Source organism: Nomascus leucogenys, chromosome 5, assembly GCF_006542625.1.
Source record: "Nomascus leucogenys isolate Asia chromosome 5, Asia_NLE_v1, whole genome shotgun sequence".
Lineage (NCBI taxonomy): Eukaryota > Metazoa > Chordata > Mammalia > Primates > Hylobatidae > Nomascus > Nomascus leucogenys.
Window position 1 is genome coordinate 86,622,779 of NC_044385.1, and position 14,740 is coordinate 86,637,518.

Below are 14,740 nucleotides of genomic sequence, written 5' to 3' on the forward strand. Positions count from 1 at the left end.
ACCATAGCTGCTTGTTCCTCAAGTCTAGTTTAAAAAACCCCATTTATGTGGAATAATTGGCTTCTTTTTATTCACAGTAAGAATTATCTCACCAGCACCATTGGCATCCCCTGACTGCTTGTTAGAGATGGAGGATCTCAGGCCCCACCCAAACCTTCTGAATTAGAATCTGCAGTTTAACAAGGTCCCACAGGTGATTCATATGTACATTACAGTTTGAGAAGCACTGCTCTAAGGCAATTTTAGGCTCTGAGGTAGATTAAAAAATACCAGGAATATCTTCGCCCTGCCTGAGCTTGCGTATAATGGCAATTAGTTGAAAGCACATGAATTAGCAATTAACAAAAGGCAGTAAGAGTTCCATGCCAAGCCAGTGGTACCCACAGAAAAGGCTGTAAGTGTTGGGAGAAAGAGCAATTACATCCAATTAGGTCTACCAGGGAAGATTTCAAGCTGGCTGCTGCCTTCTGGTATTTCAAATTCTTTTAACTTCCAGCGGGTGCCATAGACCCCTGTAGCCCTAGGGGGCAGTGTGGTATAGTAAAAAGCAGTTTGTGTCATCTCCCCAGTGTTGTTACTCTGTGGTAGCCCTGGGATCTTGGGAGACCACTCAGTCCCCACTGAACCTCAGTTTCCTGAGGAATAAAATAAAATACACTTTCCTTATAGGATTGTTGTAAAGATTCAAAGCCAAATGCACATAATGTCTAGCACATATCAGGTCCTCAATTTCTCCCTTTCCCATCTTCTCTTTTGTCTAATCCATAGTTAACCTAATTCGTAGTTACAATGAAGAAAGCTGTGATATTTATTGCTGTCCAAGCATGTTCACATGTTATGTTAAAGCAAATACATCTGAAAGAAGCTGTCAACGCTGGCTGGCTCACTAGATAGCTAAGTTTCCTAATGGGTAGTGCTTGCGGAAGAAGTAATCTAACCATAGTGCTCATCATGGTCTATAGGAATTCAGAAGATGGCTTCAGCCTTTTGCTTATTTTCTTACCTTTCAAGGTAGTGTTAAGCCCAGAGCATGGCTATGTTGCAGTGGTGAGAACCTCCATAGGCCTAGATCTAAAGCAGTGGTTCTCAAGCTTTGATCGTACGTTGGAATTTCCTGGGGATTTATAAAAACTCCTGGTGCCTCAGATCGCTTCTAGACCAACAGAATAGACTTTCAGGGGTTGGAAAGTTATTTAAGAAAGCATGCCAGGTGATTTTAATGTGTTGTCAAGGTTGAAAACCATTATAACCCATGCATTACAGGCTTAGTACCACTATAAACCATTCATTACAGGCTTAGTATTTAAGTGTAAGCAAGTAAGAGGCTTCTGCCCCAGTGGTGTGGCTTCCCTGTCAACAAACACATACGGTTCCTGTGGCTTCTGAAAAAATTTTAAGTTTAATCTGTTTAGAGTGTGACAGTTGAAAAAGAAAATCAAGCTCAGCATTATGTATCCCAATGTTACATATTTTTTTTTTCCAGCTTTAAGTGGGGTCCTTGGGTCCTTGCTGGTTTCATTCTATGTTTTTTATAACATTTGGAATACTTGGTACTATCAAGTTTATTTGCTTAGAAATTTGCTTGCATTTCTAGTTTCTCTTTATCTCTTTATGATAGAGACATTGCTTATCCTCAGTCTTTGGGGAGGGACTGATTTGTTTTCTCAATATTTGTATGTTTTCTAAATTTTTATGAATCTTCCTTGGGTATTTTCAACAAAACTAATCAGTAAAGACACTTAAGATCCATCAGGTGCAACTTGGGCATGTTAAAACACACCGTTCGTTGTCAGTGTGACTCTGAGCTCCTTCTGTAACTTAAAGTCTGGGAAGCAATAAACACGTTTGATTCACGTGCAGTGAATGGAGGTAATGAGACTCACTTCCGCCCAGGACCGAAGTGAGGATTAAACCAGTTAATTCTCACAAGAGTTACAAACAGTGCCTGGTGCCTAGCAAGCACTCAGTAAGCATTTGTGTATTTTATTATTCCAGGAAGCAGGGTCAGAATGTAACCAATCTATTTGGAAACGGGGTCATACTTACAGTAGCTGGCTCTGATAGCAAAAGGCTTTAATTCTTTGTCTTTATAAAAATTTGAGAATGTTAAAGAATAAAATAGTGTGTCACAATTTATTATCAATAATTGAAAGAGTTTGCGGCAGTTCTGACACCTTCTGGTGGTTCCACGTGTTTTCCCCGGTGGACGATATATGCATGGACGTGGCATGAGCCGTGCTGTCAGTGTTATGATTAGCCAAGAGATTTTTATTTTTATTTTTTAATTTCTGTAGAACTTATGAAGACAACAGAGAAATCTGTTGAAGTAACTAAAGCATCTTTAGAGAATGAGAACTATAGATATTTTGACATATTACTATTTTATAAGGTTATCTCCACATCTAATTCATCAACATCATATTCTACCTTCAAAACAGACTTTAAATCTGTTGACTTTGTTGCTGCGAACACTGCTCAATCCTAGTTCTACCCTCTGCTTCTGTTCCGATCTAGGACTACCAGTAATTAACTCCTTGTTTCTACAATGTACTAAATAGCAGTCCAAGTGGTCTTTTAAAGCACAGATTGAATCCTGTGGCTTCCAGGATTAAACCCTTTCCAGTTCTTTGGAGTGCTAATTGCCACCTGCTGTGTGGAAGAGGACACCCGTGGACAGCTCCATCTTCCTTCTAGTACCCTAGCAGTAAATGGTGTTCAGTGCAAATTTTTACACATGTGCTAAAATGACCATAATACTTCTTTGTGTTGGGGGTTTTACAGAGGGTATATATTTTCCTATATAATTATATTTATTTTTGTTCATGTTAGGATCTGAGCTAGTTTTAATAAATATAGATGATACACATGAAAGGTACAAAGCAAATAGTATATGTTTTCAGATGTTCCCTGTTTTTAGTTGTAGAGAAATAGACCATACACACAGAATATTTAATATTATTTATACAGTTTAAAATAACAAAATACAATAAGAGAGCAAAATAACAATTTTGAATGCCCTTGTAAATATCTCCATAATCTCATCCCTTTCTTCTCCCCTTTACAAGGTAACTGCAATTCAGAATTTTGTATTTATTATTGGCTTGCTTTTTTTCTCTTTTGGTTTTTGAGTGAATATACTTTTTTCCTTTTTTTTCTTTTTTACTTAAATTTTTAAAAATTGTATACAATACAATTATAAATATATACAATGCAATTATAAATATACACATCATATACAACATGATGCTTTGAAAGATGTGTATGTTGTAGAATAGCTAGATCAAACTAACATAGGGCCTTTCATCATTGTTTGCTGATGAGAACACTGAAAATCTTAGTGACTTTTAAGAATACAATGCATTATCATTATAGTCACCAGGTTGTACAACAGCTCTCTTGAACTTATTCCTCCTATCTAACTGAAATTTTGTATCCTTTGACCAATATCTTCCAAACCTCTCCTTCCCTCCACTTCAGCCCCTGGTAACCACCATTTTACTCCCTGCTTCTGTGAGTTCCACTTTTTTAGATTCTACGATTGAGAACATGCAGTATTTGTTTTTCTGTATCTGGCTTATTTTGCTTAACAGGATGTCCTCCAAATTTATTCATGTTGTTGCAAATGACAGAATTTCCTTTTTAAAGACTGAGTAGTAGTCCATTGTGTACATATACAACATATTCTCTTCATTCATCCACTGATGGACACTTAGATTGCTTTTGTATCTTGGCTATTGCAAATAATGCTGCAATGAACACTGGGGTGCAGATATCCCTTTGACATATTTTATATCCTTTGGATATATACCCAGAAGTGAAATTGCTGGATCAAATGGGTAGTTCTATTTTCAGTTTTTGGAGCAAACTTCATACTGTTTTTCATGATGGCTGTACTCATTGACATACCTACAAACAGTGTACCATGGTCCTTTTTCTCCACATCCTTATCAACACTTGTTATCTCTTTTGTGTGTGTTTTGTTAGAATAGTCATTCTAACAGATTTGAAGTGATACCTCATTGTGGTTTTAATTTATATTTCCCTGATAGAGTGATATTGAGCATTTTTTCATATACCTGTTTGCCATTTGTGTATCTTCTTTTGAGAAATGTGTATTCTGGTTTTTTTTCCTGTTTTTAAAATTGTGTTATTTGTTTCCTTGTATTGAGTTGTTTGAGTTCTTCATATTGGTTTGATATGAACCTCTTATCAGATGTTTGGAAAAATTTTCTCCCATTCCATAGGTGTGTTCTCTTCACTCTGTTGATTGTTTCTTTGCATGTGCAGAGCTTTTTAGTTTGACGTAATCCCATTTGTCTATTTTTGTTTTTGTTGCCTGTGCTTTTGGGGTCATATCCAAAAAACCAATATTATGAATCATTACCCTTATGACTCATAGTAGTTTTACAGTTTCAGGTCTCACATTTAAGTCTTTAATCCATTTTGAGTTGATATTTGTATATGATGTAAGATAAGGGTACTATTTCATTCTTTTGCATATGGACTTCTAGCTTTCTCAACTCCATTTTTTTTTTATTTTTTTATTTTTTTTATTTTTTTTATTTTTTATTTTTTATTATACTTTAGGGTTTTAGGGTACATGTGCACAATGTGCAGGTTTGTTACATATGTATCCATGTGCCATGTTGATTTCCTGCACCCATTAACTCGTCATTTAGCATTAGGTGTATCTCCTAATGCTGTCCCTCCCCCCTCCCCCCACCCCACAACAGTCCCCGGAGTGTGATGTTCCCCTTCCTGTGTCCATGAGTTCTCATTGTTCAATTCCCACCTATGAGAGAGAACATGCGGTGTTTGGTTTTCTGTCCTTGTGATAGTTTACTGAGAATGATGTTTTCCAGTTTCATCCATGTCCCTACAAAGGACACGAACTCATCATTTTTTATGGCTGCATAGTATTCCATGGTGTATATGTGCCACATTTTCTTAATCCAGTCTATCGTTGTTGGACATTTGGGTTGGTTCCAACTCTTTGCTATTGTGAATAGTGCCGCAATAAACATACGTGTGCATGTGTCTTTATAGCAGCATGATTTATAGTCCTTTGGGTATATACCCAGTAATGGGATGGCTGGGTCAAATGGTATTTCTAGTTCGAGATCCCTGAGGAATCGCCACACTGACTTCCACAATGGTTGAACTAGTTTACAGTCCCACCAACAGTGTAAAAGTGTTCCTATTTCTCCACATCCTCTCCAGCACCTGTTGTTTCCTGATTTTTTAATGATGGCCATTCTAACTGGTGTGAGATGGTATCTCATTGTGGTTTTGATTTGCATTTCTCTGATGGCCAGTGATGATGAGCATTTCTTCATGTGTTTTCTGGCTGCATAAATGTCTTCTTTTGAGAAGTGTCTGTTCATGTCCTCTGCCCACTTTTTGATGGGGTTGTTTGTTTTTTTCTTGTAAATTTGTTTGAGTTCATTGTAGATTCTGGATATTAGCCCTTTGTCAGATGAGTAGGTTGCAAAAATTTTCTCCCATTCTGTAGGTTGCCTGTTCATTCTGATGATAGTTTCTTTTGCTGTGCAGAAGCTCTTTAGTTTAATGAGATCCCATTTGTCGATTTTGGCTTTTGTTGCCATTGCTTTTGGTGTTTTAGACATGAAGTCCTTGCCCACGCCTATGTCCTGAATGGTATTGCCTAGGTTTTCTTGTAGGATTTTAATGGTTTTAGGTCTAACATATAAGTCTTTAATCCATCTTGAATGGATAAATTCCTCGACAAATACACCCTCCCAAGACTAAACCAGGAAGAAGTTGAATCTCTGAATAGACCAATAACAGGTTCTGAAATTGTGGCAATAATCAATAGCTTACCAACCAAAAAGAGTCCAGGACCTGATGGATTCACAGCTGAATTCTACCAGAGGTACAAGGAGGAACTGGTACCATTCCTTCTGAAACTATTCCAATCGATAGAAAAAGAGGGAATCCTCCCTAACACATTTTATGAAGCCAGCATCGTCCTGATACCAAAACCTGGCAGAGACATAACCAAAAAAGAGAATTTCAGACCAATATCCTTGATGAACATTGATGCAAAAATCCTCAATAAAATACTGGCAAACCGAATCCAGCAGCACATCAAAAAGCTTATCCACCATGATCAAGTGGGCTTCATCCCTGGGATGCAAGGCTGGTTCAACATGCGCAAATCAATAAATGTAATCCAGCATATAAACAGAACCAAAGACAAAAACCACATGATTATCTCAATAGATGCAGAAAAGGCCTTTGACAAAATTCAACAACACTTCATGCTAAAAACTCTCAATAAATTAGGTATTGATGGGACGTATCTCAAAATAATAAGAGCTATCTACGACAAACCCACAGCCAATATCATACTGAATGGGCAAAAACTGGAAGCATTCCCTCTGAAAACTGGCACAAGACAGGGATGCCCTCTCTCACTGCTCCTATTCAACATAGTGCTGGAAGTTCTGGCCAGAGCAATCAGGCAGGAGAAGGAAATAAAAGGTATTCAATTAGGAAAAGAGGAAGTCAAATTGTCCCTGTTTGCAGATGACATGATTGTATATCTAGAAAACCCCATTGTCTCAGCCCAAAATCTCCTTAAGCTGATTAGCAACTTCAGCGAAGTCTCAGGATACAAAATTAATGTGCAAAAATCACAAGCATTCTTATACACCAATAACAGACAAACAGAGAGCCAAATCATGAGTGAACTCCCATTCACAATTGCTTCAAAGAGAATAAAATACCTAGGAATCCAACTTACAAGGGATGTGAAGGACCTCTTCAAGGAGAACTACAAACCACTGCTCAATGAAATAAAAGAGGATACAAACAAATGGAAGAACATTCCATGCTCATGGGTTGGAAGAATCAATATCGTGAAAATGGCCATACTGCCCAAGGTAATTTATAGATTCAATGCCATCCCCATGAAGCTACCAATGACTTTCTTCACAGAATTGGAAAAAACTACTTTAAAGTTCATATGGAACCAAAAAAGAGCCCGCATCGCCAAGTCAATCCTAAGCCAAAAGAACAAAGCTGGAGGCATCAAGCTACCTGACTTTAAACTATACTACAAGGCTACAGTAATCAAAACAGCATGGTACTGGTACCACAACAGAGACATAGATCAATGGAACAGAATAGAGCCCTCAGAAATGATGCTGCATAGCTACAACTATCTGATCTTTGACAAACCTGACAAAAACAAGAAATGGGGAAAGGATTCCCTATTTAATAAATGGTGCTGGGAAAACTGGCTAGCCATATGTAGAAAGCTGCAACTGGATCCCTTCCTTACATCTCAACTCCATTTGTTAAGACTATTCTTTCATCGGCCCAGCACAGTGGCTCGCACCTGTAATCCCAGCACTTTGGGAGGCTGAGGCGGGCAGATCACCTAAAGTCGAGAGTTTGAGACCAGCCAAGCCAACATGGAGAAACCCCGTCTCTACTAAAAATACAAAAAAATTAGCCGGCCATGGTGGTGCATGCCTGTAATCCCAGCTACTCGGGAGGCTGAGGCAGGAGAATCGCTTGAATCTGGGAGGCAGAGGTTGCGGTGTGCTGAGATCGCACCATTGCACTCCAGCCTGGGCAACAAGAGCAAAACTCCATCTCAAAAAAAAAAAAAAAAAAAAAAAAAATCCTTTTCCCATTATGCATTCTTAGCTCTTTTGTTGAAGATCAGTTGACAATATCTATGTGGATTTATTTCTGGGTGCTGTCTTCTGTTTCATTGGTCTATGTGTCTGTCTGTATGTCAGTACCATACTTTGAAAAATAACTGTAGCTTTGTTACATATTTTGAAATCGGGAAGTATGATTTCTCCAGCTTTGTTCTTTTTCAAGATTGTTTTGGCTACTCATTTGTGGTTCCATAAGGATTTTAGAATTTTTCTTCTATTTCTGTGAAAACTACCATTGAGATTTTGATATTGATTACATTGAATCTGTAGATTGCTTTGGTTAATATGAACATTTAAATTAAGTCTTCCAGTCCGTGAACACAGAATGTCTTTTCATTTTTTGTCTTCTTTATCTCTCAATGTTTTGTAGTCAGTATATGTCTTTCAACTCTTTAAATTTATTCCTATTTTATTCCGTTGATGCTACTGTAAAAGGGATTGTTTCCATCATTTCTCTTGCAGTTCATTGTTACTATATAGAAACACAACTGATTTTTATATATGGTTATTATATATACTTTTACATATTGGTTATAACGTGTGTGTGAGTGTGTGTGTGTGTGTGTATGTGTGTGAGCATGTGTATGTGTATATGAAGTCTCTGGGGTTTCCTATATATAAGATCATGTCATCTGCAAACAGGAACAATTTGATTGCTTCGTTTCTGATTTAGATGGTTTTTATTACTTTCTTGTGTAATTGCTCTGGCTAAGACTTCTAATACTGTGTTGACTATAAGTGGTGAGAGTGGGCATCCTTGCTTTGTTCTTGATCCTTGGCTTTTCTTTATTGGGAGTTTTTTTTTTTATTACAGATTCGATCTCCTTACTAGTTATAGATCTGTTCAGATTTTCTATCATGATTCAGTACTGGTAGGTTGTATGTTTCTAAGAATTTACTATTTCTTCTAGATTATCCAGTCGTTTGGCATATAATTGTTCATAGTAGTTTCTTTTTATTTCCGTAACATAAGTTGTAATGTCTCCTCTCTTATATCTGATTTTATTTGAATTTTTTCTTAGTCTAGCTAAAGATTTCTCAATTTTATCTTTTCAAAACACTTAGTTTCATTGATTTTTTTCTATTGTTTTTCTACTCTCATTAATTCCTGTCTAATATTTATTATTTTTCTATCTGTTACTTTTGGGCTTAGTTTGTTCTTTCTCCCTGCCTAGTTCCCTCAAGCATAAAGTTAGGTTATTTATTTGCAGATCATTTTTTTTTAAATGGACATCTAGTTTTTCCAATTTCCTTCACTGAGAAGACTGTCCTTTTCCCATTGTATATTCTTGGCTCTTTTGTTGAAAATCAGTTGACTATATATGTGGATTTATTCTTGGGCTGTTTCTTCCATTTCATTGTCTATATGTACATTTATTACTATAAACTTCTCTCTTAGTACTGTTTTGCTGCATCCCATAGGTTTTGGTATGTTGTGACTTGTCTCAAGATATTTTCTAATTTTCCTTTTGATTTATTTTCTGACCCACTGGTAGTTTGGGTGTGTGTTGTTCTATTTCCACATATTTTTGCATTTTTCAGTTTTTCTTCTATTGATGTGTAGTTTTATTCCATTGTGGGTAAGAAGAGATCCTTGGTATTTTAATATTTTTAAGTTTGTTAAGATATATTTGAGACATAACATAATTTTTCCTGGCGAAAGATCCATGTGCACTTGAGAAGAAAGTGTGTCTGCTGCTGTTGGGTGGAATGCACTATATATGTCTATTAGATTCCTTTGGTCTAAAGCAATAGTTCAAGTGTGCTGTTTCCTTACTGGTTTTTTGACTGCATATTTTTATTGAAAGTGGGGCATTGAAGTCTCTCACTATTTTTATATTGTAATCTATTTTCCCCTTCATTCCTGCCAGGGTTTTCTTTGTACATTTAAGTGTGTTAATGTTGGGTTTCTATATACTTATAATTGTAATATTATCCTAGGAAACTGACCTTTTTATCATATAATATCCTCCTTTGTCTGTGATAGTTTCTGACTTAAAGTCTATTTTTTTCTGATACTAATATAATCACTCCTGCTCAATTTTAGATGATTTGCATGAAACATCTTTTTCCATCCCTTTATTTTCATCCTGTATTGGTCCATAAATCTAAAGTGAGTCTCTCGTAGATAGTATATAGTTGGATCTTGTTTTTTTTTTAATCATTCACCTGTTCTACATGATTTCAGAATTTAAGTTATTTATATTTAAAGTCATTATTTATAGGAAAGAACTGTACTTAAAATAGAACAGTTGATTTTAAGCTGATAACAACTTCAACTGCATACAGTAACTCTATATTTTTAATTCTCATCCCACTACACTTTGTTATTGATGTCTCTATTTACATTTATTTATGCTTTGTATTCATTAATATATTTTAAAATTATGGCTATTTTAATACGTTTATCTTTGCCTTTTATATTAGAATTAAAAGTGACTTGGCTAGGCATCGTGGCCCACGCCTATAATCCCAGTACTTTGGGGGGTCGAGGCAGGTGGATCACCTGAGGTCTGGGGTTTGAGACCAGCCTGGCCAACATGGTGAAACCCCATCTCTACTAAAAATACAAAGAATTAGCTGTGTTGGTCGTGGGTGCCTGTAATCCCAGCTACTTGGGAGGCTGAGGCAGGAGAATCACTTGAACCCGGGAGGCGGAGGTTACAGTGAGCCGAGATGGCACCACTGTACTCCAGCCTGGACAACAAGAGCAAAACTGTCTCAAAAAAAAAAAAAAAAAAGTGACTTATTCACTACTGTTACATTAATATAGCATTCTGTATAGGTTTATATATTTGCTTTTACCAACGTGTTTTATACATTCTTGTGCTATTGTGTTTCTGCCTAATGATTGTTCCATGTTGAACTCCCTAATATTTCTTATAAGGCGGGTCTAGTGGTGACGCACTTCCTCAGCTTTTGTTTGGCAAAGTCTTTACAACTCTTTCATTTTTAAAGGATAGTTTTGCCAGGTATATTCTTTTTGATTGGCAGTTTTTTTCAAGCATTTTAAATATATCATCCCACTGTCTTATGGACTGCAAGGTTTCCACTGAAAAGTTTGTTGATATTCTTTTGGGGGTTCTCATGGATGTAAAAGTTGCTTTTCTATTGCTTCCTTCAAAATTCTTTGTGTTTGACTTTTGATAATTCAATTAAAACATGTTTTGGTGTGGATTTCTTTAGATTTATCTCATTTTGGATATTTTGGGCTTCATAAATCTGGACCAATTTCTTTCTCAAGATTTGGGATGTCTTCAGCCATTATTTCATTTGAATAAGCTTTCTGATTCATTCTCTTTTCTCTTTTTGAAATTCCTGTACTTCTACTGGTCCACTTGATGATGTCCTTTAAGTCCCTCAAGTTCTTTTGCTCCTCTGACTAGATAATTTTAAATGACCCATCTTTTAGTTTGATGATTCTTTCTTTTGTTTGTTCTAATCTGAAGCTTGCTGTAGTGTCAGTTAGCTTCTTAATTTCTCACAATGGGAATTGATCCATGTATTGCTCTTAAATTGACGTGTCTGTGGGGAAAAGGAAAATTTAGAGCTTCCTATTCTGCAATTTTGCTAATATCTTGGCTTGCTTTTTAAAAATGCATTTACTACATAGGTATGATTTCCTGAGTAATATATTAGTCTGATTATACTTTTGACCTGTGTATAAATGGAATCACACTATATATATTCTTATGTGTCTAGCTTTCTTCCCTCAACATAACTTTTGAGATTCACCTATATTGATGAATGTAGGTGTAGTTTATTTACTTTTACTGCTGTGTCATATACTGTTGCATAAATGTAACACAATTCATTTTTGCATTCTACTCTTGTACAGTTGGGTTTTCAGTTTTTTGGTGTTGCAAATAATACTCTTATGAACATTTTTAGGTATATCTTGGTGGACATATGTAACAGCTTCTCTAAGATTCATATGCAAATAAAATGGCAGGGTCATGAGGCATGCATATATTCAACTTTAAAAGATGATGCCTAAATATTTTACAAATTGTATGAATCTAAACTCGAGCTAATAATGTCTTCACATTTTTTTTGTTTTACATCTTAGCCAATGCATTTACATTTTTATCTCATTAGAATAAAATGATGTACTATAGTGGTTTTACTTTGCTTTTTCTTGATTAATATAGAGTGCGAATTTCTTTTACATGTTTGATGGCCACTTGTGATTCCTTCTCTCTGATATGCCTGTTAATATATTTTGACCATTTTAATATAGGGTAATTTGTCTTATTCTTAGTAATTTATAGGCATTCTGTATATATTCTGGACACTAACCTTTTAACAATTACAGATGTTGCAAATATCTCATAGTCTGTGGCTTGTCTTTCACTGCCTTTATGGTTGTGTGTGTGTGTGTGTGTGTGTGTGTGTGTGTGGTCAGTTTTTTGGAATGAAATTCTTACTTTAAATGCAGTTTGATTCACTCATCTTTTTCTTTACAATTTGCATTTTTGAGTCTTTTAAACAAAATTCTATCTTACGCCGAAGCCATAAGATATTCTCTCATATTTTTTCCTAAAAGTTGTACCTTTTATGTTTAAGTTCTTGATCCACCTGGAATTGATTTTTGTGAATAGTAAAGTGGGTATTTGAATCAATTTTTCTCCCCATATGAGTTACAATCATTTGTTTTTCATTCGATTCTTTCCTCACTAGCTGTAGTGGGTAGCACCGTTTTATATCAGGTATTAACATACACGTGGCCTATTTCTGGGCTCTCTATTCAGTTTCATTAGTTTGTTTCTTGTGTCAGTATCATGATGACTAAATTACTACAGGTTTATACTAAATAAATATCCAGGGGGGGACAAACATTTCAAATTTTTTTTTTCTGTTAGGAGTGTTTTAGATAGTCTTAGATTATTGATCTTCTATATAAATTTCAGAATCACATTTGCAAATTTCAGAAAATACACTGGTAGACTTTTACTGCAATTGCATTGAATCTACAGAATATGCTGGAAAGATTAATTTTTATAATATTGTTTATTTTTGTCCACAAATGTGGTTATAAATTTATGTGTTTAAGTTTTAAAACTTTTTTCTTTTGCTTCAAAAAGTGACATTTATTTAAAGAAAAAAAAAAAGACAAGATGTCCATCCCTTGGCTCCCTTCCCTACCCTCTCCTGCTGCTTCTCAGCCCCCCAAGATTGAACGCTGGCTGGGGCTAGGTAGCAGGACAGCCCCTCAGTTGAGGTCAGCAACATTGAGGAGCATATCCTCAATGGAGGTGTTGTAGAAGGTCCTGATGTCTTGAAGAGTCCTCTTGTCTTCTTCTGTCACCATGTTAATATCCGCATCCTTAAGGTCAAACCATCTACCTCAACTGATTCTATGGATATAGTTTTCCCTGTTGGTGGGAAGGTCATATTTGATGACTAAAGAAAGTCGTTGCATATCAATATTTCTGGGCAGCAGGTCAGGTGGTAATCAATACTCTGCCAGAGCCAGAATGAAACTCCCTCTGATCATGTCACGTTCCTTTTGGTCCATATCTCCACGCATGGCAGAGACGGTGAAATCTCGAGCATGCATCTTCTCAGTGAGCCAGTCCACCTTCCTTCAGGTGTTGATGAAGATGACTGCCTGGGTGGCAGTCAGGGTTTTATACAAGTCACACAGTGTGTCTAGCTTCTACCTCTTATTCGATGTTGATGTAGAATGGGCAGATACCCTCCAAGGTCAACTCTTCCTTCTTGACAATAATCCAAATGGGGTCCCTCATGAACTTCTTGGTCACTTTAAGCACATCAGAAGGCATTATAGCTGACAGCAAAACAACCTAGGTGCTGCTGTTGAGCTTTTGGAATATGTCATAGATCTGGTCCTTGAATCCATGGCTTAACATTTCGTCAGCTTTGTCTAGTACAAACATCTTGATGTATTTGGGAGACAGGTATCTCCGGTTAAGCATATCAAACACACGGCCGGGGTACCCACAATGATATGGGGAGCTTCCATCTGCTGTTTCTATACCTCAGCACACACGTTGGTGCCCCCCATACAGGCGTGACAGGAGGCACCCATGTAGTCTCCTAGTGTCATGACCACCTTCTGTATCTGCTGAGCCGATTCTCAACTGGGTGCTAGGACCAAGGCCTGGGTGGCCTTTAGATCTAATTCAATCTGCTGCAGAATCGATATGGCAAATGTGGCCATTTTCCCAGTATCAGATTGGGCTTCAGTGATCACATCATAACCCTTGATACAAGGTATGATGGCTCACTGCTGGATGACAGAAGGCTTCTCAGAACTGTAGACGTACATGCCATGGAGGAGGGACTCCGAGAGGGTCATGTCATCAGAGCTGTCAACAACCTCATTCCAGTTACTCTCAATGACGTCTCTGGGCTCCATCCCATCAGGGCCATGGTCTCTGGAATCCTGACTCACAGACATGATCCTTAGAAACTCTAAAACTATTTTTATAATTGTCTAAATAAAGATCTTCCACAACTTCTGTTAGATTTATTAGTAGGCATCTTTTTGTTGCTATTTTAAATAGTATTGTTTTAAAAGTAGAGTTTTCAGCCAGGTGTGGGGGCTCATGCCTGTAATCCCAGAATTTTGGGAGGCCAAGGCAGGCGGATCACGAGGTCAGGAGTTCAAGACCAGCGTGGCCAATATGGTGAAACCCTGTCTGTACTAAAAAATACAAAAATTAGCCAGGCGTAGTGGCCCACAACTGTAGTCCCACGTACTCAGGAGGCTGAGGCAGGAGAATTGCTTGAACCCGGGAGATGGAGTTTGCAATGAGCCGAGATCGCGCCACTACACTCGAGCCTGGTGACAGAGTGAGATTCCATCTCCAAAAACAAAAAAAAAGTAGAGTTTTCAAACTGTTACTGGTTTACTGAAATGCAATAGAATTTTATATATTGATTTTATATCTAGCAACTTTGCTAAATTATATTAGTATATTAGTAGGGTGGGAGAGTATAAGGTAGTGGTTAAGAGCACAAATTCTGGAGTTGGACTGTCTGGGTCTATCCTCTGCTACTAACTTGTTATATAATCTTGG

General features: G+C 36.9%; 1 pseudogene; it reads right to left on the bottom strand.

The window, feature by feature from the left end:
* Positions 1–13,138: 13,138 nt before the first annotated feature.
* On the bottom strand, positions 13,139–14,118 carry LOC100604047 (annotated as a pseudogene).
* Positions 14,119–14,740: the final 622 nt, after the last annotated feature.